The sequence below is a fragment of the Heterodontus francisci genome, chromosome 5, assembly GCF_036365525.1.
Source record: "Heterodontus francisci isolate sHetFra1 chromosome 5, sHetFra1.hap1, whole genome shotgun sequence".
Classification (NCBI taxonomy): Eukaryota; Metazoa; Chordata; class Chondrichthyes; order Heterodontiformes; family Heterodontidae; genus Heterodontus; species Heterodontus francisci.
Window position 1 is genome coordinate 148,117,330 of NC_090375.1, and position 27,540 is coordinate 148,144,869.

The 27,540-nt window shown below is 46.7% G+C and overlaps 1 protein-coding gene across 1 annotated transcript in view; it reads right to left on the bottom strand.

The window, feature by feature from the left end:
- LOC137370283 (uncharacterized) overlaps positions 1 to 27,540 on the bottom strand; it is a 325,483-nt gene that overhangs the window by 251,702 nt on the left and 46,241 nt on the right. The window lies entirely within an intron of this gene.

Consider the following 27,540-nt stretch of genomic DNA (forward strand, 5'->3'; position numbering starts at 1 on the left):
ATAGTTTTTGAGTATACAATAAATGTCATTTGAAAGCAGAAATTTCCTTTGTCCTTTTTTAAAATAGATCATTTTCATGGTTTGTTGCGACACCGTGAAATTTACAATTTACAAGAACACAATTTAAATATGTGAAATCGTGAAATCGTGAAATCCACGATTCTTAAAATGCCGTGACCATGAAATTCGTAAATTTGACTGTGAATTTGGTAGGGTCCTACCAATAGAGTACAAAAGCCAGGAAGTTTTGTTAAACCTTTATAAAAATTAGTTCAGCCCCAGTTGGAGTATTGTGTCCCATTCTGGGTGCCCTACATTAGGAAGAACGAGAAGTCTTCGGCCAGAATGCAGAAGAAATTTACTAGAATGGTTCCAGGATGAAAAATTATACTTCTGTGGATAGACTGGAGGAGCTGGGGTTGTTCTCATTAGAGCAGAGAAGGCTGAGAGGAGATTTGGTAGAGCTGTTTAAGATCATGAAAGGTTTAGATAGAGTTAGTCAAAAGACACTGTTTTCCATGGATGAAAGGTTTAATTCCAGAGTTAAATCACCTAGTTAAAGGTGGTTGACACAGAAACAGAGGCGCTATGAGGAAAAACTTTTTTACGCAATGAGTGTTTAGGATTTGGAATGTGCTGCCTGATAGGGTGGTGGAAACAGATTTGTAGCTTTCAAAGGAGAATTGGATAAATATGTGACGGAGACAATAAAAATTGCATGGATATGGAGAAAGAGTGAGGGAGTGGAGCTAACTGGATTGCTTTTCAAAAGCAGACATGCTGAGCTGAACGGCCTTCTTCTGCTCTCCACTGCTCTACGATTCTATAAATAAAATGTTAAACTCCATAGTCAAAATTGTAGACAAAGTCATCATCAAATTGTATAGTGCTTTGGTCAGTCTTTATGTTGAGTTCTGCCCAGGTTGATCCCTAATGTCAAAGATCTGAGATATGAGGAAGAACTGAAGCAAAGTGAGCCTTTGAACATAAAATAAGGGGCTGAATTTTAGGGCCCCTCCGAGGTCAGGAATGGAGGTGGACGGGGCCCAAAAATTATGAGGCCAGCCATGTGCCAGTTTCTTAACCCCATTCCTGATGTTTTGGCCATGTGTCAGGCCCCAGGATGGCCACCCGCCCCCTCAAGGCAAGCAGGCAATTAGACTCATTAAGAGCCTTGTTATGCAGGGATTAAGGAGGTGGACTGGATTTTCCCAGTTTCCCGACACAACGGCAGGCAGGTTAACTGCCTGGAGGCGACACCCAGCCGCAAGCCTAGGTGCCAGAGCTCCAGGCAGGCCCACAGGCCCTCGCTGCCTACCTAGGTTGTGGTGTAACCAAAGGCAGCCCCTGAGAAGGGCTCCACCCACACCCCCACAGTCGTGGCCTGGCTGCTTTCTGTATTTTCTATATAAATTTTCTTTTAAAGCAGCTGAGAGGGCACCTCCTTGTTGAAGTGCCCTCTCAATTACTTACCTTTTACTGCAGTCGGGTGCTGGACTGAAGCTGGAAAGCCTCTGATTGACCCTCTAGCTCCAAAAGCCTGCCCACCATTCTTAATTGGTCAGGGAACCTGTATCCATGCCATTAAAGGGCACCCAGATCAAATTTCCAGGTCAGTGACTGTTTCCCTCCGGGGGTGGGTTTGGGAACCAGAAGCAGTCCTGGCTGCAGTTTGGCACCCCCAAGGCGAAAATTCAGCCTGAGGGCCGGATTTTCACTCTGGGCTTCTAAATCCTGCTTTCAGGCTCAAATGGGAGTCAGAAGCCGCACTGTGGGAGAAACAGCAATCATTGTGATTTTCCCTGGGACAGCCAATTAATGGCCAGGGAGTGGGCTCATCATCCAATTGAGGACAGCAGGGAGGCTCTCGAAACTGAACAGCAAATCAGAGGCCTTCAACTTGAAAATAGCAATGGGGCAATGGAAGGTAAATAAGGGAGAGGGTGCTTCGAAATGGAGGGCGTCCTCTCTCCAACTTCTTAAAATTTAGACTAATAAATGTCTTTTGTCTCTAGGCCACCACTATGCAGTGGGGGGAGCCCCACTATGGGGCAGCCTGTAGCAACTTCTGCAGCACCCAGGCAGGCAGGGAGGGCCTCTAGGCCTGCCTGGAGCACTGCCCCCACTCCCAACCCCGCACCCAGCACCTCCCCCCAACCCCATATGCCAGTCTGCCCTCAGGAAGCCGCATCTAGGCAGTTGAAAAGGCCCCCTTAGCCGACTGGAAAAGCCCGAGGCCAATTAAGGGCCCGGGCCCTGGTAAAATCGCTGTGTGGCTCCCAGGCCCAGCGGAGGCAGGCTCGCTTCGACTTTTAAGCCAGCGGGCAGGGCCTCTGCCCCGATGTAAAATTCCGGCCGTCATCTTAAAGAAATATACAAGACAGGTAAGAGAATGGAAAAGATAAATCCAGAACATTATTAATTGTTAAGTGCAGAATAAGGGGGCACAAGTTCAAACTAGTAAAGGTAAATTTAGATCTGATATCAACAACTTCTTCACAGAGAGTGAGCAACATGCGAAATGGACTTGCAGATAGGGTAGTGGAGGCACAAAACTGGAATGATTCATTAAACAACTGGATGCTACATTCATGGGATGTGGGCGTCGCTGGCCAGGCCAGCATTTATTGCCCATCCCTAATTGCCCTTGAGAAGGTGGTGGTGAGCTGCCTTCTTGAACCGCTGCAGTCCAGGTGGGGTAGGTACACCCACAGTGCTGTCAGGAAGGGAGTTCCAGGATTTTGACCCAGCGACAGTGAAGGAACGGTGATATAGTTCCAAGCCAGGATGGTGTGTGACTTGGAGGGGAACTTGCAGATGGTGGTGATGTTCCCATGCATTTGCTGCCCTTGTCCTTCTAGTTGGTAGAGGTCGCGTCTAAGGAGCCTTGGTGCATTGCTGCAGTGCATCTTGTAGATGGTACACACTGCTGCCACTGTGCGTCGGTGGTAGAGGGAGTGAATGTTTGTAGATGGGGTGCCAATCAAGTGGGCTGCTTTGTCCTGGATGGTGTCGAGCTTCTTGAGTGTTGTTGGAGTTGTACCCATCCAGGCAAGTGGAGAGTATTCCATCACACTCCTGACTTGTGCCTTGTAGATGGTGGACAGGCTTTGGGGAGTCAGGAGGTGAGTTACTCGCCTCAGGATTCCTAGCCTCTGACCTGCTCTTGTAGCCACGGTATTTATATGGCTACTCCAGTTCAGTTTCTGGTCAATGGTAGCCCCTAGTATGTTGATAGTGGGGGAATTCAGCGATGGTAATGCCATTGAATGTCAAGGGGAGATGGTTAGATTCTCTCTTGTTGGAGATGGTCATTGCCTGGCACTTGTGTGGCGCAAATGTTACTTGCCACTTATCAGCCCAAGCCTGGATATTGTCCAAGTCTTGCTGCATTTCTACACGGACTGCCTCAGTATCTGAGGAGTCACGAATGGTGCTTAACATTGTGCAATCATCAGCGAACATCCCCACTTCTGACCTTATGATTGAAGGAAGATCATTGATGAAGCAGCTGAAGATGGTTGGGCCTAGGACACTACCCTGAGGAACTCCTGCAGTGATGGCCTGGAGCTCAGATGATTGACCTCCAACAACCACAACCATCTTCCTTTGCTCTAGGTATGACTCCAACCAGTGGAGGGTTTTCCGCATGATTCCCATTGACCTCAGTTTTGCTGGGGCTCCTTGATGCCATACTCGGTCAAATGCTGCCTTGATGTCAAGGGCAGTCATTCTCACCTCACCTCTTGAGTTCAGCTCTTTTGTCCATGTTTGAACCAAGGCTGTAATGAGGTCAGGAGCTGAGTGGCCCTGGTGGAAACCAAACTGAGCGTCACTGAGCAGGTTATTGCTAAGCAAGTGCCGTTTGATGGCACTGTTGATGACATCCTCCATCATTTTACTGATGATTGAGAATAGGCTGATGGGGCGGTAATTGGCCGGGTTGGACTTGTCCTGCTTTTTGTGTACAGGACATACCTGGGCAATTTTCCACATTGCCAGGTAGATGTCAGTGTTGTAGCTGTACTGGAACAACTTGGCTAGGGGCGCGGCAAGTTCTGGAGCACAGGTCTTCAGTACTATTGCCGGAATATTGTCAGGGCCCATAGTCTTTGCAGTATCCAGTGCCTTCAGTCATTTTTAGATAAAACCCGGAGTGAATCGAATTGGCTGAAGTCTGGCATCTGTGATGCTGGGGACATCAGAGGAGGCCGAGATGGATCATCAACGCGGCACTTCTGGCTGAAGATTGTTGCAAATACTTCAGCCTTATCTTTCGCACTGATATGCTGGGCTCCCCCATCATTGAGGATGGCGATATTTGTGGAGCCACCTCCTCCAGTTAGTTGTTTAATTGTCCACCACCATTCACGACCGGATGTGGCAGGACTGCAGAGCTTAGATCTGATCCGTTGGTTTTGGGATCGCTTAGCTCGGTCTATCGCATGCTGCATACGCAGTTTGGCATGCAGATAGCCCATGTTGTAGCTTCACCAGGTTGACACCTCATTTTGAGGTATGCCTGGTGCTGCTCCTGGCATGCTCTCCTGCACTCTTCATTGAACCAGGGTTGGTCTCCTGGCCTTGATGATAATGGTAGAGTGGGGGATATGCCGGGCCATTAGGTTACATATTGTGGTTGAATACAATTCTGCTGCTGCTGATGGCCCACAGCGCCTCATGGATGCCCAGTTTTGCATTGCTAGATCTGTTCGAAATGTATCCCATTTAGCACGGTGGTAGTGCCACACAAGATGAAGGAGGGTATCCTCAATGTGAAGGTGGGACTTCGTCTCCACAAGGCCTGTGCGGTGGTCACTCCTACCAATACTGTGACGGACAGATGCATCTGCGGCAGGCAGATTAGTGAGGATGAGGTCAAGTATGTTTTCCTCTCTTGTTGGTTCCCTCACCACCTGCCGCATACCCAGTCTAGCAGATATGTCCTTTAGGACTCGGCCAGTAGTGGTGCCACTGAGCCACTCTTGGTGATGGACATTGAAGTCCCCCACCCAGAGTACATTCTGTGCCCTTGCCACCCTCAGTGCTTCCTCCAAGTGCTGTTCAACATGGAGGAGTACTGACTCATCAGCTGAGGGAGGGTGGTAGGTGGGAATCAGCAGGAGGTTTCCTTGTCCATGTTTGACCTGATGCCATGAGACTTCATGGGGCCCAGAGTCGATGTTGAGGACTCCCAGCGCAACTCCCTCCCAACTGTATACCACTGTGCCGCCACCTCTGCTGGGTCCGTCCTGCCGGTGGGACAGGACATACACGAGGATGGTGATGGCAGAGTCTGGAGCATTGTCTGTCAGGTATGATTCCGTGAGTATGACTATGTCAGGCTGTTGCTTGACTAGTCTGTGGGACAGCTCTTCCAACTTTGGCACAAGCCCCCAGATGTTAGTAAGGAGGACTTTGCAGAGTTGGGTTTGCCGTTTTCATTTCCGGTGCGTAGGTCAATGCCGGGTGGTCCGGCCGGTTTCATTCCTTTTTATTGATTTCGTAGCGGTTAGATACAACTAAGTGGCTTGCTAGGCCTTTTCAGAGGGCATGTAAGAGTTAACCACATTGCTGTGGGTCTGGAGTCACTTGTAGGCCAGGCAAGGACAGCAGATTTCCTTCCCTGAAGGACATTAGTGAACCAGATGGGTTTTTACAACAATCGAAAATGGTTTCATGGCCATCATTAGAAAAGCTTTTTTTTTAAATTCCAGATTTATGAATTGAATTCAAATTCTACCTTCTGCTGTGGTGGGATTTGAACCCATGTCCCTAGAGCAATACCCTGGGTCTCTGCATTACTAGTCCAGTGACAATACCACTAAGCCACCCTACGGCACTTTTAGAAACATTCTGGATCAATGAATTGAGATGGACTGAATGACCTCTTTTATCCATAATTACATGATCCTGAAACACTTCAGACTCTTAAAAGATTAATTTACACAGTACAGTTGAGAAAATCTGAAGCAAAAGTGAGATGGCAATGCAAAAGTGAATGGAAGGCCATGTTCATGGTCACACAGAGAAAACAATAGCATGCAGCACTCTATTGTATTACCAGCATTTGGGACAGAATACTTCACTTTCACACTCTGTTTCTCACCCTTTGATACACTGCCCAAATCACCATTATTGATCTGTGAACCTCAAAGGCACATGTTGAGAGGCTATTTGACTGCAAGGGGCATCACATCATATTTTGATCCTGTCCTCACCTGACATCTGTGGACCTATACTTGCAACTGGATAGTGATCAGGTGCAGGAACAATGGCCGATTTCCACCTCCCTAGCTCAGGCACATGTCTGTCCCTGAAATCAAACAATTCAATACAGGCCGGGGATAGAAACTGGGACCTTTCTGCTCTCTGTAACACTGTTACTCACTGGCTTAGCCAGCTGTGGTCACTGAGTGTGCCCTCTCTTGGGGCAGGAATGGTGGACTTACTTTGTATTTTCCATCCTCTTTTTATTCTTGTCTTGTTAAGAGAAGTAACAACCCACTGTACCACCAGATGTCCTTGTGTTTTGGAGTTTTAATCAATTCACTACATACTATATCACTTTGATCAAGCTGTTGCAGCCCACATCACTTCAATACAGCTGCAATAAAGGCACCATCTGGCATCTTCCTGGACAGGAATTACAGTAGGAATTATGTCAAGATGTAGGAAATGAGGTGCACTGTAAGTATAATGGTACTACTTTCCTCTTTGCTAAGCAAATTGAATGCTGTTGAGCATGTACTTTTTACCGCAAGTCATGTATTTCTGTGTTAGAGGATAAGAGGATATCATCATCCCACTTTAAATGTATCATTCTTCTTTCTCCTCATCCCTTCCCTGGTTCTTTTGGCAATTATCTTAATTTGTTTCCTCTGCTTATCAACACTTTTGCTAAGGAAACAGTTTCTCCTTATTTACTCTATCAAAACTCCTCATAATTCTGAGCACCTCTATTAAAACTTCCCCGAACCTTCTCTGCTCTAAGGAGAACAATGGCAGCTTCTCTCCACATAATTAAAGACCCTCATCGTTTCATCCTGATAAATCTCCTCTGCTCCCTCTCCAAGACCTTGACATACTTCCTTGTGTGTTGTGCCCAGAATTGGACACCGTACTCCAGCTAAGGCTTAATCAGTGATATATGAAGGTTTAGCATAACTACCCTGCACCAATCTATAGCCTTCCAACTCCAGGCTGGGAGGGAATGCTACCATTGAGTCACTCACTGTAACCTCATTTTTATTCATTCACGTGATGTGAGCATTGCCCATCCCCAGTTGTCCTTGAGAAGGTGGTAGTGAGCTGCCTTCTTGAACTATTACAATCTGTGTGGTCTAGTTATGTCCACAATGTCTGGAAGCAGCATGGCATTAAGCTGAAGACTAAAATCAAACTCTACCAGGCCATTGGCCTAACCACCCTGCAGTATGGCTCAGAATCCTGGATCTGCGCCACATCAAAGCTCTAGAATGCTTCCACCAGAGACACGCAAGGTCCATCATGAGCATTCGATGGCAGGACAAAATCACAAACAACGAGGTCCTCCATTGTGCTGGGCTCAACATGGAGATCACCCTCCAGAAAATTCAACTTAGATGGGCAGGCCATGTCTCCCACATGGATGATTACAGAATCCCCAAGCAGATTTTCTATGGGGAACTGCCTCAGGGCAAATGACATCAAGCTGGTCAGTACAAACAATATAAGGACACCCTAAAAAAAAGGGCCTTACAAACTACTGCATTGCAGACCACCTCTCTTGGGGAAACACTACAGCTGACCGGCCCACAAGGAGGTAAGCACTGAAATCAGTTTCAGCATGTTTCAAGGACCATCTACGCCAAACTCGCAACATTCGATGTGTCCAAGGGAAGGCCAGAGATGGCATAGCTGCAGAAGCTGCCCCCAAGCACCAACAATGACAATATGCACTGCCGATCCTGCATCAGACTCTTCAGTCATGAGAGAACATACCCACAGAAGACAAAATCATTTACAGCTTGGGCATACTCATACGAACATATGAATTAGGAGCAGGAATAGGCCATTCGGCCCCTTCAAGCCTGCTCTGACATTTAATAAGACCATGGCTGATCTGATTGTGGACTCAACTCCACTTTATGCCTATCCCCGATAATCTTTGACTGCCTTGCTGGTCAAGAATTTATCTACCTCTGCCTTAAAAATATTCAATGATCCTGCCTCCTTGTTATTTGGGGAACAGAGTTCTAAAGGCTCAACCTGCTGAGATAAAAAATTTCCTCTCATCTCTGTCTTAAATGGATGACCCTTATTTTTAAATGGTCTCCCCTAGTTCTAGTCTCTCCCACAAGGGAAAACATCCTTTCAGCATCCACCCTCTCAAGCCCCCTCAGGATCTTATATGCTTCAATAAGATCAACGAGGAGTCTATCTTGAGACACCCACAGTGCTATTTGGAAGAGAGTTCCAGGATTTTGATCCAGCAACAGTGATATATTTCTAAGTCAGGATGGTGTGGGTCTTGGAGGGGAACTTGCAGGTGGGGGTGTTCCCATGTATCTGCTGCCCTTGCCTTCTAGGTGGTGGAGGTCACGGATTTGGAAGGTGCTGTTGAAGAAGCAGCACTAAGGGTTTGGCAAAATTTAAATTTTCAAAGGAGATTTCTGTAATGTGATCAAAAATAATCATTTGCTTTGTGGGCAGAGGAAAAACTGAAGGCTGGCTATCCCTCCCACCTGAGGTGCCCCATTCACATGAAAAATGGATTCAGGTAGGTACTCAACAGCTCTAAGCAAATACCCTTAACCCCAGATTATGGCCAGGATAAGGAATGCACCCCAAATCACCCCTAAAAACCCTCAAAAGGAACTTCAGGGCTCCTGTCTTTAAGAAAGATCTTTGGGATGAGCGTTCAGATGATCTCGGATGGGGATGATTTCATAATTGCATTCTGTTGACAAGAAGTGTCACCCACTGGGTGCCTATATTTCAGGATATTATGGGCTGGTGCAAGACTAGCGAGTGAATATAATTTAAACGTGCTCTTCATACAGCTTATCATTATGAAGGCAGCAAGATGAAGGCGGCTTCACAAAATATTGCATCTCTAAAAGGTTGTTGCTCAAAATTAATGGGATAAGGACACTTAGAAGTAAGAGGCTGTATCTTAGAATATGAAATGCTGGAATCCTTTAATGACAAAACTGCTTTTGAAGTTTCAACCTTTGCAAAGGCTGACTAGGAGGAAAGAAGTACTAAAATGTACTACATCAGTGTTTGAGTGCAAATCCATCTCCACCTGAAGCAACCACCCAGTACAAACAAAAAACACAAAAAGATGTTACTCCGGTGAATGAATCTATGTATTTCCTCTTGCCAGTGCCTGAATTAGACTTAAAATTACTGTTAGAGATATGAGTGCATCTATGACCTCTTAACACACTCATTATTATTTTAATAGAGGCCCTTGTCCATTTATTTTAAATGGGAAAACAGACAAAAAAGTCTCGTCAGCATTCATGGGCTATTTTTTTTTTCTTTTTAGCACTGAAACAGGCCCTTCGGCCCACCGAGTCTGTGCTGACCATCAACCACCCATTTATACTAATCCTACACTAATTCCATATTCCTACCAAACATCCCCACCTGCCCCTACCACCTACCTATACTAGGGGCAATTTATAATGGCCAATTAACCTATCAACCAGCAAGTCTTTGGCATGTGGGAGGAAACCAGAGCACCCGGAGGAAACCCACGCAGACACAGGGAAAACTTGCAAACTCCACACAGGCAGTACCCAGAATTGAACCCAGGTCGCTGGAGCTGTGAGGCTGCGGTGCTAACTACTGCGCCACTGTGCTGCCCAATTTTGTTGAGCAGGGAAATGTATTAATTATATATTAATTGTGTTTAATTGTAGGCAGGTGGTGGGCATTAACCGGGATTTACTTGTGCCCCTATAAATACACAGAGATTGCAACTGTGGTTGTTGCATTAGGAGATGCTTGCTTGTAATCTGTAACTGTAAGTAAATGCTTATAAAAGTGTGGAAAGATTGGCTCCAGTTATATGTTTAACCAACTGGCTTTCTGCAGTGTAATAAAATGTAACATTGTCAACCCAACACTTTAGAAGAGATGCTCACTGTCTTGGTTCATCCATGAAGAACTGACACTTGGGAAAGATACTGGAAAGTTATCGGTGCCTACAGAACGCATCCTGGCATGACCTGCAATCCGGTGTGAGCTGTACTTCACATGACCAGCACCCTAACATGACCAATACCCCAGCGTGAACTGTACCTCACGTGTCAGACAAAAGGAAAAAAAATTGGAGAAAGTGATGTAAAAAAAAATCAGGCAGCTCTTGGGGGATGGGAAGAAATATGTGTAATTCCCCACTACCACCCTCACAACAAAAGAAACTGTGCTTGAAGCAAAAGAGCTATAATCATGTGATCCTGGATCACCAATTCAACCTCCCTCTGAGTATGGCTCCTTGCTGGAAATGGGTCATTTTACTACAAGTCGTTTCCAAAATTAGTATACTTATATTCAACAGAAGTAGGATTAATCAGGTAATGTTAGTGCTGTGAGATAGTACCAGTTGAAATCTGTGAAAATGGAGTCTCTCTACTGACCATGTAATGTATTGGGACCAATTTCCACACTGCAATATATCATACTCTTTGTCCTTCCAGTTACCGTCTGTTAATATGCAAATGTATTTTCCAGCCACGGTTGATCTGTTTAACAAGTCCTTTCTTCATTCCAGTAACAATTTAAAATCAATGTTCATGACAAAATTAATGTGCCTCATTCTTGGCAGCTGGGTGCCCAGCATGATAGAATTCTTAATACCAAGAAAGTCAAAGATGTGCAACAAAAATAGATGTCAAACCAGGAAGAAGAAAGATCTTACATTTATTTAGTGCCTGTCACTACCTCAGGATGCCTCAAACACTTTACAGTTAATGCAATAGTTTTGAAATGTAGTCACTGGTGTAACATAGGAAATGCAGCAGCCAGTTCGCTCACAGATAGCGTCCACAACAGCAATGTGATAATGACCAACTAATCTGTTTTAACCATGTTGGTTCAGGGATAAATGTTGGCCAGGAGATTGTGAAGAACTCCCTGCGCTTCTTCTTTTACATCCATGTGAGAGAGCAATACTTGGTTTAATGTCTCAACCTAAAGGCAGCACTTCCAACAGAGCAACAATCCCTCAAAATTTCACTGAAGAGTCAGCCTGAATTATATGTTCAAGTCTCTGGAGTGGGGCTTAAACCCAAAACTTTCTGACTCACAGGTGAGAGTGCTGAGCTAAGGGGGTGACGAAAGATTTGTTTAAAGAGGCAGGTTTTGGGAAGATTATTAAAAGGAAGAGAGGGAGGTAGAGAGGTGTAGGAAGTTACCAGTCAGCTGTTTAAGAGTTGATCAGGTATTTTGTTATACAGTATTCAGTGAATTGAATTAGGTATGCTTCACTGCCTTACATGGGATGATAGTTCTGCAGTCTATGTTTTTATTTTTAAATGAAACTATGCCCATGAGGTATTATCCCCAGGGGCTGCTACTGCTCACCCACGTGCTCACTTACCAGGTTTCCTGCCCTGGAACTGCTCAGTGACAGCTCGATGCTTTTTACCTTGATTGTCATTCATAAATCTAGATGTGCAGTTTTATATTTGCTGGTTTTCCCCTTTCTAGAAATGGTTTTGATTATTACAGAAAAGCTAAAAATAAGCTATGAAATATTATAATTTAAAAAAGACAAAACCAGGCAAAAACTGAAAGGTGGAGCTGTTGATAAATAAGAGCAATCATAAATCATTCTGAACATGTAGACATCCTATTTTCCATAATCTATTTATCCTGTTACATACATTAGGTATACTTGTTAGGCTGTTGTCTACTTAATTTTCTTGATGTGTATTTTCCCAGACTGATGGAGGAGTGGTGACAATTCTAATCAGTGCTTTAAGCTTCTCTCACTAATCCTCCATCAAGCTTATTTTTGATAATGCAGCCAAACTCTTCACTGATTTCTCCTTTCCTGAAGACAGCTGCATCATTTGCTCCTTCCTTTCCCTAACATGCACAAATACTTCCCATTTCCCCAAAATGTTGGAAAGGAATAAAAGATAAATGACAGGAAGGACAAAGGGAGAAAGGAAAAAAAGAAAGGAAGAAAGGAATGAAGGGAGGAAGGAAAGAAAGGAAAGAAGAAAGAACACTTTTATAGAACCTTATCGCATTGTTCAAGAGTCTTAAAGCATTTGGCTGTGAATTACATTTGGACTACAGAGACTGCTGAGTTGGCAGCTGCATCAGCTATTCTGCACCAGGGAACGTCCGAAAAGGGCCTTGGTTGAGGAAGGCATGCTGGCCAGGATACCAGGTAAACTTACTGCTCTTCCTCGAGTAAAGTCCTGGGATCTTTTAGATCTACCTGAAAAAGCAGACAGGTCCTTGTTTTAATGTAATAACAACAAGAAATGCTGGAAATACTCAACAGGTCAGGCAGCATCTGCGGAGAGAGAAACAGAGTTAACGTTTCAGGTCTGTGACCCTTCATCAGGATTGTTTTAATGTCTCATCCAAAAGATGGTACTTCTGACAATGCAACACTCCCTCAGTGCTGAACTCAAGATCATAAAAGGGGGCAACCAGGAGGGAAAATAAATCATGAAACAAAACAAAAGCAGCCATTTAATTTTTTGTTTTGCATTCTCAGAAAGTGGAAAGATTACAGGCATGAATGGCATTTTGCCCAAAGATACAGGCAAATGCCAAATTTCATACTGGAAGTACAGACATAAATGGAATTTCACTCCAAGAGTACTGGCAAGCACCGAATTTAACAATAAAATTACAGGTGTTCACAGTATTTCACACTGAAGGAACAGGCAGGCATAGAATTTCACTCCAAGAGTGAAAGGTATGCATGGAATATTGCTAGAAGATACAGGCGGACACAGAATTCACACTGGAATTACAGACATGCACAAAATTTCACATCAAAAGTGCAGGCATGCATGAAATGTCCTTCCAAAAGTAGTGGCAGACACAGAATTTCACAACAAAACTGCAAGAGTGCACAGAAGCTCACATCTGGCTGCAAATGACATGAAAGGATAAAAAGGATAGAGTTCCAACTGACAAGAGACAAATAGGGCGGCGCAGTGGTTAGTACCGCAGCCTCACAGCTCCAGGGTCCCGGGTTCGATTCTGGGTACTGCCTGTGTGGAGTTTGCAAGTTCTCCCTGTGTCTGCGTGGGTTTTCTCCGGGTGCTCTGGTTTCCTGCCAAAAGACTTGCAGGTTGATAGGTAAATTGGCCATTATAAATTGTCACTAGCTTAGGTAGGTGGTAGGGAAATATAGGGACAGGTGGGGATGTGGTAGGAATATGGGATTAGTGTAGGATTAGTATAAATGGGTGGTTGATGTTTGGCACAGACTCGGTGGGCCAAAGGGCCTGTTTCAGTGCTGTATCTCTAATCTAAAAAACTAACAACAAATAAACATCTGCACTAGATATTTAGTCATCTGGTTGTACTTTTCATGAAAACAGAAGTCATCAAGTTCATGTCACAGCAGAATTGAAGTGGAAATACTGAGCTAAAAGTGCATTGTCTCGAATCCCATCAAGAGATGCAACTAGCCTTACACTGAGCACCTCTATTAACTGATAATATTTTTGCTATTTACAAAGAAAGATAAATTTAGAGCTTCTTCTGCTCTTACTTATCAATGGCATACATTGGAACATATGAACTGCTTGACAAAAAACCCATGGTCCATCTAGTACATTTTCTACCATCCTGGTAGTCAGATGAAACCATGATAATGGAGTTGTTGACTATTCATAGCAATCAATCTCTATCGATTGGCCTACGACAGACTGAGACATGATACAGGGTAAATGCCCAGTGCTGGAAAACTTTGAGAACCAGATCACCTGTACTCTCAAGCATGCTACACTTCCCACACGTCATGTCTCAAATTACTCATACTGTGCACCAACATGCTATTTTCTGAAACACAACTTATCTAACTTGCATTTGAAATATTCAATGCTAACTGCATCCAATGTCTCCCTAAGGAGTCTGTTCCATAGATTGGCACTTGCTCACTGATATATTGGCTCCAATATTCACTGATGTGGGGTTTCGGAGCTCGGGGTGGGGGAGAATTTATGGGCGGGAAACCCAAAAGCACAGGTTTCTCTGAATGCTGGGGAGTTTTAACTCCATGGCATATATGCTTTTTTAAAAACAGATTTCCCGTCCTGAAGCCAGCCTGATTAATAGGCTTGGCTGCCTGTTGGGTGGGAATGTTCTTCAGAAAAGGCCGTCAGGTAAGTTTCTTGGCTGTTGGAAGTAGAGATCATGGGGTTGGGGTGGGTTCAGCAGGGTTGGGAGGCCCAGGGTTGATTACGGTGGGCTGTCGAAATCGCAAGTCGTCGGAGAAAGATTGGTGGAGGAGAGATTGGGGGTCAGGGGAGAGTTGGAGATCACGGGAGTGATCAGGTTTTGATGATGGGGGTTGGGTCGGTGATCGCAGGGGTGTGAGGGTCATGATGGGGGGGGGGCGCGGTGTTGAGGGAAGATGGTTGATATGGGGGTTATTTACAGGTTGGGTCATGAGTGAACCCCCCTGCTTTTCCTGGTCCACAAGCAGTGGTGTAAAGACACTAACCTGATGGACCTAAACCTTCTTGCTTCATCTTACCAGAGGGGTTTCCCAAGGCCTGGCTAAAAATAGAAATCTTATAAAAATGGAGGCATGCAACTTCTTAAAGGTTTCAAGACTGACCCACCTCCTGAGTGTGGATTGGTCATCCGCCTCTCATCTCACCTGTGTTAAACTGGAAGTGGGCAGGTTTGAGGTGGGTTTGGTTCCTGTTTCAGACTTTTAACAATTTGACCTCCCATCCAACTCAAACCCACATGTTTCAGGGGATTAAAATTACCCTCATTGTTCCCACAGATTAGTTTTGAATTTACCCTTCTTCAAACGCAGGCCGTGTCCCCTCATTCTACTGTTCTCAACAAGGTGAATCAGCTGGTCATGGTCTACATTACCCAGTCCCTTTAGATGTTAAAACAAGCAATCATATTAGCTCTGAACCGTCTCTTTGCCAGTGAGAATATGTCTAATTTACATAATCGCTCCTCATAATCCAATCGCTCCATCTCCTCAATCATTGTCTCTTTTGTATCCTTTCAGCTGCAATAACCCATATATATTATTATAATTCCTTATTATTTATTCAGTTTCTGCTGAGCAATGACACAATTGTTAACAGTATGACCACAAAATTGGGCTCCATAGCATCGGTAGCTTCAACGCTATGGGTGCCGTTTCGGTACTAAAATGGCATCCATGCGCAATTCCAGCGTGACAGGCCCCGAATGCCAGCTTGGTGAAGGCATTAGTACGGGCATTAGGAGCATGCACCAGACGTGTACAGAGTTGGCAGACAATGATGTCAGTCAGACCGTAACTCTGATTTGACACCAATGCTGCCATTTTCGACCTCGCTGCTCCAGTTAATGCCCTTTCTTAAACACACACAGCTGAACAGCAGGAAAGAGCCGCTAACAGTGCTATTTAAAGCAGGGTTGTCCAACCTTTTCGCGTGGGGGGCCACATTACAATTTTTGTCTTACATAGAGACAATTTCGGAAAGATAAAAGCATTAACAAATTATCCGACTATCAATCAAAACAACAACAAAAGTGTATTCTTGTGAAGAAGCTTTAAATGAGAAGATTAATTTATTGACTTACTTTCTCTTCACTATTTTGGGCACTGATTCAGTGAGATACCTGGCATTTCTTTTTGCTTGCTCAAGTAGAAAATGTTTGCCCACACATTTGCTGTAGCAATGCGGAGTATTCCAGATAGATGTCCATCTGTCAGGAGACAGCTTGATCACTCTCTCTCTCCGTGTCCCCTCCCTCTGTGTTGTTGCCCTGCTCTCTGTGTCGTCCTCTCTCTTTGTGTACCCCCCTCTCTGTCCCCCCTCTTTCTCTCTCTGTCCCCCCTCTCTCTCTCTGCAGCAAAGAGGACAAGCTGCTCGCAGAGGGAGGAGGAAGAGGGGGAGAAGGGTTTTCAGTAAGAAGTCTTATCTTCCGCAAGTACTTCTCTTACCTCCCCCTAAGCCAGAAGCAGTATCTGCATCGTCTGCACTTTACCAAGGAGGTGCTGATAGAGCTCTGCCACTTCTTGCAACCAGACCTGCAGCCTCAGAGCAGGGCAAGGCCAGCGCTGCCAATGGCTGCAAAGGTGACAGTGCCCTGAATTTCTTTGCATGGGATCCTTCCAGGCCGGAGCAGCCGATATATGCAACATCTATCAGCTCGCTGTCCACTGCTGCATAAGGTTTCAAGACTGACCCGCCTCCTGAGTGCGGATTGGTCATCCGCCTCTCATCTCACCTGTGTTAAACTGGAAGTGGGCAGGTTTGGGGTGGGTTTGGTTCCTGTTTTAGACATATTCTCATTGACAAAGAGAAGGTTGAGAGCTAATATGATTGCTGTTTTTAACATCTAAATGGACTGGGTAATGTAGACCATGACCAGCTGTTTCACCTTGTTGAGAACAGTAGAGTGAAACGACATGGCCTGCGCTTGGCCTTTATGCTACAGAGGGCAGTTCATTTTGTTCAATCTGAACAGACAGAAGCAGGTGGAGTGTGCACATGGCTTTGCCAGGATAGTGGGCTTCCTCATGGTGCAGGGTGCCATCAACTGCACACACATGGCTTTGCAGGTGTCGCATCTCAGTGCTGAGATGTACCAAAGCTGCAAAGGTGAAAATCATCGAATGTGCAGTTGGTGTGCGACCATCTCAACACATCATGCTGACGAATGCCTGTTATCCTGGCAACAGTCATGATGCTTTTGTTTTTTGCTGGTCTGCTATTCCCTCAGTCTTTCAGCCACCATGAAAAATTAGAGGGTCGCTGGGTGACAAGGGCAACCCATTTTACACCTGGCTTATAACTCTACTCCACAACCCAACCACACATGGCCACCATATGTACAATGAGAGCTATGCTACCATGAGAAACATCATAGAGGAGATTATTGGGATGCTGAAGCAATGGTTCGGCTGCATTGACCAGACTGGAGCAGTCCTGCAGCACTGGCCGGAGTGAGTGTCCTGAATCATGGTGGTCTGCTGTTTCCTGCAGAACCTTGCCTCCACCATGGAGGTGAGGGTGTGCAGCTGTGCCTGTCCCCGCAGGTTAGTTTCTGCTGTCTATGGTTTTGCACCACCTTCCCCTGCAAGAAAGAGGAAGGTATGTCTGTGAATTTGGTACAATGTATTAGGCTGATGTTGCTGTGACGGCTGAATAGCTGTCAGTGTGTGCAAGCTGTAAGGTGCGAGTGTGAGGCTCGTAGCGGTGCTAAATGCATGAGGGTGAAACTATGAACATTAGGTTGAGTGATGGTTGATAGAGATTGTTGGAAGGTGAGTGAAGTGGGGAGTGGTACATTGCGCAGTGTGTGAAGCTAGTGGTTTAATTGTAAGGATATGGCATTTGAAGATGCCTTCACTGACTTTGACCTCTCATGTGAGGCCATTCGTGTGGTACTGCATCCACCTGCTTGGGCTCACACTGTTCGCACTGACCTCCGTGGCTATCTGCACCCAATCGGGCATCATAATCTCCGCGCCCATTTTTGGGTGGTATCAAATTTTTAGCCCTATTAATTCTAGAATCAGGCCTCTGATTGGACACTACAGGTGAATGCTATGAGACCTCAGTGTGAAGTCTGTCTGTTACTCTTGGATTTGATCCTGCATGAAATACAGGGATAACTTTGCAAGCCTCAGTTAAAGGGAGCCATGAATTGAGTTGAGATGTCAGCATACATGATTTGCTGTGCTTGCAATTTTCCAGTGACTAATTCTAATGATTGTAAATATTGGGAATGTGCACATTGATCATGCTGAGTTTTTGGAGGAAAAATTCAATTGCTGCCATTCTCAGGCACGGGGTCTCAAGTTGCAATTAGCTTGCGCCTGGTCGCTTTGAGGCAGGCTGCACTTCAATGACTTCAGCATGCAGCCCAATGAACTTGCTGCTGGCTGGTTGCATGCTCAGCAAACAATGTGCATGACTCACACATGTTCCAGCTAGCCTGCAAGTTTTAAAGACAGCCTTCCCCTTTTAAAGGGACGCTGCACTCATTGGGCAGGATTTAGTGTTCCCATTGCAGCTTCCAGCGACAGACCCGGAAGTGGGCGCCGTCGCTGCTCGTTACGTGTGCAGTTGGCCCACCACAATCACGTGGCGGGCAGCCAATTATAATAATGGAGGTGCGGGACCCAGCCAATTACACGACGGGGGCGGGATTCGAGGTACTACCGAATGCAGCTTTGGATGATACCCAAGCAGGAAAATCCCAAGGCTTTTTATACATATATAAAGAGCAAGAGGGTAACCAGGGAAAGGGTTGGCCCACTCAAGGACAGAGATGGGAATCTATGCGTGGAGCCAGAGGAAATGGGCGAGGTGCTAAATGAGTACTTTGCATCAGTATTCACCAAGGAGAAGGACTTGGTGGATGATGAGCCTAGGGAAGGGAGTGCAGATAGTCTCAGTCATCTCATTATCAAAAAGGAGGAGGTGTTGGGTGTCCTGCAAAGCATTAAGGTAGATAAGTCCCCAGGGCCTGATGGGATCTACCCTAGAATACTGAGGGAGGCAAGGGAAGAAATTGCTGGGGCCTTGACAGAAATCTTTGCATCCTCATTGGCTACAGGTGAGGTCCCAGAGGACTGGAGAATAACCAATGTTGTTCCTTTGTTTAAGAAGGGTGGCAAGGATAATCCAGGAAATTATAGGCCGGTGAGCCTTACGTCAGTGGTAGGGAAACTATTAGAGAGGATTCTTCGGGACAGGATTTACTCCCATTTGGAAACAAACAAACTTATTAGCGAGAGACAGCATGGTTTTGTGAAGGGGAGGTCGTGTCTTACTAATTTGATTGAATTTTTTGAGGAAGTGACGAAGATGATTGATGAGGGAAGGGCGGTGGATGTTGTCTATATGGACTTTAGTAAAGCCTTTGACAAGGTCCCGCATGGCAGACTGGTGCAAAAGTTGAAGTCACACGGGATCAGAGGTGAGCTGGCAAGATGGATACAGAACTGGCTCGGTCATAGAAGACAGAGGGTAGCAGTGGATGGGTGTTTTTCTGAATGGAGGGATGTGACTGGTGGTGTTCCGCAGGGATGAGTGCTGGGACCTTTGCTGTTTGTAGTATATATAAATGATTTGGAGGAAAATGTAGCTGGTCTGATTAGTAAGTTTGCGGATGACACAAAGGTTGGTGGAGTTGCGGATAATTGATGAGGATTGTCAGAGGATACAGCAGGATATAGATCGGTTGGAGACTTGGGCGGAGAAATGGCAGATGGAGTTTAATTCGGACAAATGTGAGGTAATGCATTTTGGAAGGTCTAATGCAGGTGGGAGGTATACATTAAATGGCAGAACCCTTAGGAGTATCGACAGGCAGAGAGATCTGGGCGTACAGGTCCACAGGTCACTGAAAGTGGCAACGCAGGTGGATAAGGTAGTCAAGAAGGCATACGGCATGCTTGCCTTCATCGGTCGGGGCATAGATTATAAAAATTGGCAAGTCATGTTGCAGCTGTACAGAACCTTAGTTCGGCCACACTTAGAATATTGCGTGCAATTCTGGTCGCCACACTACCAGAAGGACGTGGAGGCTTTGGAAAGGGTACAGAGGAGGTTTACCAGGATGTTGCCTGGTCTGGAGGGCATTAGCTATGAGGAGAGGTTGGAAAAACTCGGATTGTTTTCATTGGAACGACGGAGGTGGAGGGGTGACATGATAGAGGTTTACAAAGTTATGAGCGGCATAAGCTTTTTCCCAGAGTGGAAGAGTCAGTTACTAGGGGACATAGGTTTAAGGTGTGAGGGGCAAAGTTTAGAGGGGATGTGCGAGGCACGTTTTTACACAGAGGGTGGTGAGTGCCTGGAACTTGCTGCCAGGGGAGGTGGTGGAAGCAGATACGATAGCGACGTTTAAGAGACATCTTGACAAATACATGAATAGGAAGGGAATAGAGGGATATGGGCCCCGGAAGTGCAGAAGGTGTTAGTTTCGGCAGGCATCAAGATCGGCGCAGGCTTGGAGGGCCGAATGGCCTGTTCCTGTGCTGTGCTGTTCTTTGTCCTGCGCTGTATTTAAAAGCTCTTCTAGCCCTGCTTTTATTGCTGATTTAGAGTCATTTGCTGTTTACTGCTGAAACTGGTGCTAGAGTGACTCCTGGACACCCCCGCCCTCTGTCCAGGAAACCACAGTATGGCACAGGCAAGACACTGGTTGGCCCCATGGTTTAGCGATGCCTCCCTTATGAGTCTTCTTCCCCAGCGGTGGGGCAGCCTGATCAGCAGCCTGACTCCAGCACAGTTGCTCATGTAGAAGCACTCGAAAACGTATAAAGAAAACCACCTTGATGTACTTGCGGTTTCACGAGTGCTTGAAATTTGCCATTTGTTCTATGCTATAAAGTTTATTCGCTTTTGAAGGTAATATTAATTGTGGAAAATGCTTATTCCATCATGCGTTAATTGTGAGATGCTGACTTCACCCTTCTCCCATATTGGGCTGCCAGTGTACGTACACCCTCCTTTGGTAAACTTCGCTGATGTGCCAGAGCATTGTTGCTAAGCTATTGGAACCCAAATAGAAAGGAGGCGACAGACTGAATGCTTTTAGGTAAGCTTTGACAGCTTTCACTCTGAGAGGCCATCATGGTGACTGCAAGCGGGTAAGTATGAGACTGTCTCTTGCCTCCTGGCCCTCCCTCCGCCAGAGGCACTGCATCATACCACTGGGGTCCACAAAGACAGCTTGCATGAGACCTATGCCAGCTGATCAGTAGGCCTCCTGGGCGCTGTCCTTGCAGTGACGAAGTTGCCTTGGCATCTTTGCCTTTGCTACTCTCGGCTTACACACTGATGACCTCAGTGCCCACTCTTGCTGATAGCCAACCCTCTCACCCAGCAGAATGGCCACACAACCCTCTCACCCAGCAGAATGGCCACACAACCCTCTCACCCAGCAGAATGGCCACACAAACCTCTCACCCAGCAGAATGGCCACACAAACCTCTCACCCAGCAGAATGGCCACACAACCCTCTCACCCAGCAGAATGGCCACACAAACCTCTCACCCAGCAGAATGGCCACACAACCCTCTCACCCAGCAGAATGGCCACACAAACCTCTCACCCAGCAGAATGGCCACACAACCCTCTCACCCAGCAGAATGGCCACACAAACCTCTCACCCAGCAGAATGGCAACTCAACCCTCTCACCCAGCAGAATAGCAACTCAACCCTCTCACCCAGCAGAATGGCAACTCAACCCTCTCACCCAGCAGAATAGCAACTCAACCCTCTCACCCAGCAGAATGGCAACTCAACCCTCTCACCCAGCAGAATGGCAACTCAACCCTCTCACCTAGCAGAATGGCAACTCAACCCTCTCACCCAGCAGAATGGCCACACAACCCTCTCACCTAGTAGAGTGGCCACACAACCCTCTCACCCAGCAGAATGGCCACACAACCCTCTCACCCAGCAGAATGGCTACTCAACCCTCTCACCCAGCAGAATGGCCACACAACCCTCTCACCCAGCAGAATGGCCACACAACCCTCTCACCCAGCAGAATGACAACTCAACCCTCTCACCCAGCAGAATGGCCAAACAACTCTCTCACCCAGCAGAATGGCCACACAACTCTCTCACCCAGCAGAATGGCCACACAACCCTCTCACCCAGCAGAATGGCCACACAACCCTCTCACCCAGCAGAATGGCAGCTCAACCCTCTCACCCAGCAGAATGGCCACACAACTCTCTCACCCAGCAGAATGGCCACTCAACCCTCTCACCCAGCAGAATGGCCACACAACTCTCTCACCCAGCAGAATGGCAACTCAACCCTCTCACCCAGCAGAATGGCCACACAACCCTCTCACCCAGCAGAATGGCCACACAACCCTCTCACCCAGCAGAATGGCAACTCAACCCTCTCACCCAGCAGAATGGCCACACAACTCTCTCACCCAGCAGAATGGCCACACAACTCTCTTACCCAGCAGAATGGCCACTCAATCCTCTCACCCAGCAGAATGGCCACACAACCCTCTCACCAAGCAGAATGGCCACACAACCCTCTCACCCAGCAGAATGGCCACACAACCCTCTCACCCAGCACTATGGCCACCCATGTTGACCACCCGAGAACAAGACCACTGTGCAGAGCGCACAGAACTGCTGGCTGTAATGGTCTCTGCTCTCCCATCTTTCCCTATCCAGTGCTTACCATCGCAGCACTGAGGGCTTGCCTCCATTCTACCAGCTTTCAACAGCTGGGGATCTGAAGGCACGTGAGGCCCGCCCATTGTTTATTTAATTCCAAGCCCCCGATTAAATCACTTTCAATTAAATACAAATATATTCCAACTAATTGTTCTACAATTCAAATGGCATTTCCATCACATCAGGGTGGAAACACCGCCTTGGTGCTTTCCTGCCAGTGACTGAATCTTGAACGAACATCATAACGTCGGATTTCTAGTGGACACGTCCATCGCTATTCTCTGGTCCTCCCACGCCTCCATTCCCACTTCAAACAGGGTCACTAACTCCAGCCCATTACACAGAAGCTGCTGCTGACTGCGAAGGAAATGGCTATAAGGAGAAGCACAGAAAATGGAGCAGCAGGCAAGAGAGAGGGCTCCCAGGTTTTCCAATGTGGCACTGGAGGCATTAGTACAGGAGGTGGAAAGGAGGAGAGAAGTTATGTTTCCTCAGGGGACCAGGAAGCACTAAAGGCAAAACCTGAGAAGGGAATGGGAGCAGGTGGCCAAGGAGGTCAATTCCTGGAGTCTGCCCCCAAGGACCTGGCAGCAGTGACACAAGTAGTTTAATGACCTCATACAAGTGGCCAATGTCAGTGGCTGCATTTTCACAGGACATCTCCTCCCCACTGTGTCACCAATTACCCACACTGCTCAATGTACCACAGCCCCCTCACTCACCCATCAGCAATCAGGACTCATACCTAACATTCAGAAACTCCACCTCACCCTCACACACTTACCAATACTGTCAGCCTCACACCTACTTCTCTCTCCTTCCACATACCTTCAGCTGTTCAGCTATGACAGGCACATCATCCAAACACATTGCAACACATTCACTGACATTCTTCCCTCTCTCTTGCAGGACAAGGTGGCCTTCAACAGGAGGGAACAGAGTAGAACTGGAGGGGGACAGGCATGGCTGTATCACCTAAGCCAGGAGGAGACGGTGCTCTGCATCATGGGGACAGCTGTGACAGAGCCTGTTGTATCCGGAGCTGCCAAGAACATACAGAATGACGGTATGTTCCTGCCTTATGCACCTTCTCAAATCCCATCTCACCCTCATCCTGCTATCTGGCAAGAAGTGAAAGCTGCAGATGGTGTGACCATGAACCTCTTGCTTTCCATCCCACCCATCTTCCCTCAGTCTAACCCTCCATTTCTGCATTTCTGCTTTCAGAGATCCAAGAGCTACTGTCTGACCAATCAGTGCAGCTTCATGAGGAAGGATGAAAGCTGTTACAGACCTTTGAGGAAGAAGCACCGTCACTTGACCTGACAATTGACCTGACAATCTCAGATACTGGCACTGTGCCTACCTTAGAGGGTAGCATACAGCAAGGATCTGTACATGGTCAGTCAATGGGCACAAGTGAACTGCGGTCAGGTGAAAGGGAAAGGACAGTTTGCATGTCAGCTCCCAAGAGGACAAGGTCACAGACCAGTATGGCTGTGGGGAGCTCAGATGAGGACTGCAATGGGGCGATGTACAGCTATATTCTGTGCATACGGAGATGCTTGATGCATTGGCAGACTTTTCAGACAGCCTGTTGTTCTGGAGCAGGGAGGGGTCTGGCTCCAACCTAGCCCAAGGCTTTGCACAGACCTTGAGAGCCACCCTTTCCACCTCCATGACCGCACTTGTGGACCCACCTGTGATGTCTGGTGGCTGATCTCTCAGCTTCCATTACAGCACAGGCAGAAGCCACAAAATGTCTGAGTTTTGCACTGGAAGCTCAGACTGAGGTAATGAGATCCATGCTTGTTGCCATGCAGGCTCAAACTGCTGCCTTCATGCCTGTAGATACCAAGGGGCTTGCAGGCTCTCACAGTAGTCCAGCAATCTGTCCTCCAGTAGATTACATACTAGAGGTGTTGCCCCAAAGGAAGGTGCCAATGACTTTGGGGAGCACGGATCTGTTGTCTTCTCTCCCTGTCGTGCTGCAGCCCAAGCAGGACTGCAATTCTATCCCCCATGAGTGGGAGCAGGTTTTCTGTTCAGCGGCCTTCAAAAACTACTCAACTCCTTGCAAAGGAATCCTTCTTGACTCAAATAACTTGTATGAGCTCGTCCAACAACACAGTGCACAGTACTTCCAATAACTCTACCGCAGCAAAAGAAAGTCAAAGCACCTCACCTGAAAGTCCCATGCTGTCGTAATTAAACTGTGCTAGTTGTGAGTGGGTCCCTTATACAGCTGAATGCATGTTCAGCTGTGTGTGTTTATGAGAGGGCCTTAACAGGACTGGCGAGGTCCATAATGGCAGTTAGGGTGATGCTGACTGACGTCAAAATCTGCCCTCTCTGCATGCATCCAGTGTACACACGGTACGCCTTTCCAAACACGCTGAACAGTGCAGGCTGCATTTGAAGTCGTTGGAAGTGAACTCCACACCATTTCTAGCCCCTCTGGGCTCCCATAACACCGAATGCTGCGGTGCTACAGAGCCCAATATTGCAGCCCAAGTCTCGATGCAACATACATACGTGACTCATAATGAGGAAAAACGTGGACATCTCTGCTCAAGGGTTTTATCTGCACTTGCACCTCAGCTCGGGTCATCAAATTTGGTTGGACATATTCCTGGAGGTTTCAGCACATGACATTTCTCCTGCAACCTCCAAGTTAGCGACTGAAATGTCCATCCTCATAGAAACCCATCTTCCAATTGAAAAGCAAACAGACTGTTACCTGACTGGATGACTCTTGAAGTCAAAGGCAGTCAAACAGCTTTTTCCCTCCGGTGTTCAATTTGTTTTCATGCCCCTATGGTTTTTCTCCCAGGTTGCTCACAGCAGCATTCAGGTGATTAATCTTTAATTCTTGGAGACTCCAGGGCAATCCGGGGCGGTTGGCAATCCTAACCTCAGCACAGGACAGGAGAAGAAGAAACAGATGGAAATGCTCATGTCTTTTAATTCTGAACAGCACAGCTTTGAATCTTCCACGACTAGATTTCTAGCAGCTCTTATGTAAGAGACATTCTCTAAGCACATGATTTTCAAGTCAAAACAGACTCTTAACCTCCTCCACAATAAATTGCAGTTACATTGCCCTGTGGAATGTTTTCATTTTTGATGTTTGCATGGATCATCTTTAATAAATTGAATTTGATTGTAGTGTAAGCAAAAGTATCTAAAATATGATTACAATACAGTCAGAAAACAATTGCTTTAACAATTCAATTCAAGCTAGAATATCAAATCACAAACATATACATCAGGCTAATTATTCAATTATATTCCAAAGTTGAAAATGAGCCAAATTGCTTAAGTATGTCTTTGAATTGCCAGAATATAGTCCCCAATTCTGTATTGCAACCTAACCCTGGCTAAGAACACCCCAGACCAGATTTTAAAGGTCACTGGGGGCGGGAACGGGTTCGCGCACGATTTGAAGATTATGTTCTCAAAGTTCGGCACTGGGTCATGTCCGTCTCTGTAATGTGAAGCCATTGTTAAAGGGATGCTGGCAGGAAAGGAACGGCAACCCCGTACACCTCCAATTAAATGACTGTGAAGCTCATTGAGGAGCTCATTAACAAACTTGTGAGCAGCAGTTTTGAATTTTCAATGGAAAGGCACGGGGAATACACGAACAATGCAGAGGACCATGAAGGCTATGGGAAGGTCTGATTAACATAATGCAGAGGCCCAAAATAAAGCTCAGCTGCTCCAAAAGTTACACAGAGTAGCCATTGCTGGAGCTGTAAGACTTGCTTTTCGCAGTGTTGAGTGGTATAAATGTGGAGAGGAACATGAGGCCACTGCCAACACTAAGGCAGCGGGAGTAAGCAGAGGAAGGCGTGAATGCACAAAGCCCAGCTGAGGGAGTTCAGATATGAACAGGCCACTCTGGACATTGGACAGAGCAGCCAGGATTAATTTCAACAGATTCGACCTCGAGAACAGCAGGAGGCCAGAGGAGCACAGTGGGGGGCTGCAAAGGGAAGAGGGCGCTACCCAAGACATCACATCTACCGCCCACAAGTCAGCTATCTCCAAATGACAGAGTGCCTATCCAGCAGATGGTCTCAGACCTGTGTGCTCTGATCCACAATGATCTGAAGCCTCGCAGGCCCCATGACAGTCCCTTACCTGCAGCTGTCTAGGTCACCTTGAATTTCTACGCAACCGAGTCATTTCAGGGATCAGCTGCAGACCTAGGTGGCATCTCACAGTCAGCAGCATCACACCATCAGTCAGGTCATGGATGTCCTATTCCAGAGGGTGGGGGAATACATCCACTTTGACACAGATGGGTCAGCACAGGCACAGAGGGCTTTGGGCTATGCCGCCATCGATAGATTCCCTCAGGTCCAGGGGACATCAACTGCACCTGCATAGCCATCAAGGCACCAACAGACCAGCCAGTCAGGTTCCTGAACAGAAAGGGGTATCATTCAGTGACTGTCCAGCTGGTCTGTGACTAAAGGAAGCGAATCTTCCAGATCTGCTCCCGGTTCCCGGGAAGCTGTCATGATTCCTTTATCCTTTTTCTTTTATTCATTCATGGCACGCAAGTTGTCCTGTGTTGTAGCTTCATCAGGTTGACACCTCATTTTGAGATATGCCTGGTGCTGCTCCTGGCATGCCCTCCTACACTCTTCATTGAACAAGGGTTGGTCTCCTGGCTTGATGGTAATGGTAGAGTGGGGAATATGCCGGGTTAGGTGACAGATTGTGGGTTGAGTACAATTCTGCTGCTACTGATGGCCCACAGCGCCTTATGGATGCCCAGTTTTGCATAGCTAGATCTGTTCGAAATCTATCCCATTTAGCACGGTGGTAGTGCCACACAACATGATGGAGGGTATCCTCAATGTGAAGGTGGGTCTTCATTTCCACAAGAACTTTTTTTTTATTATTCAGAGATGTGGGCGTCGCTCGCTAGGCCAGCATTTATTGCCCATCCCTAATTGCCCTTGAGAAGGTGGTGGTGAGCTGCCTTCTTGAACCGCTGCAGTCCCTTTGGGGTAGGTAGACCCACAGTGCTGTTAGGAAAGGAGTTCCAGGATTTTGACCCAGCGACAGTGAAGGAACGGCGATATAGTTCCAAGTCAGGATGGTGTGTGACTTGGAGGGGAACTTGCAGGTGGTAGCGTTCCCATGC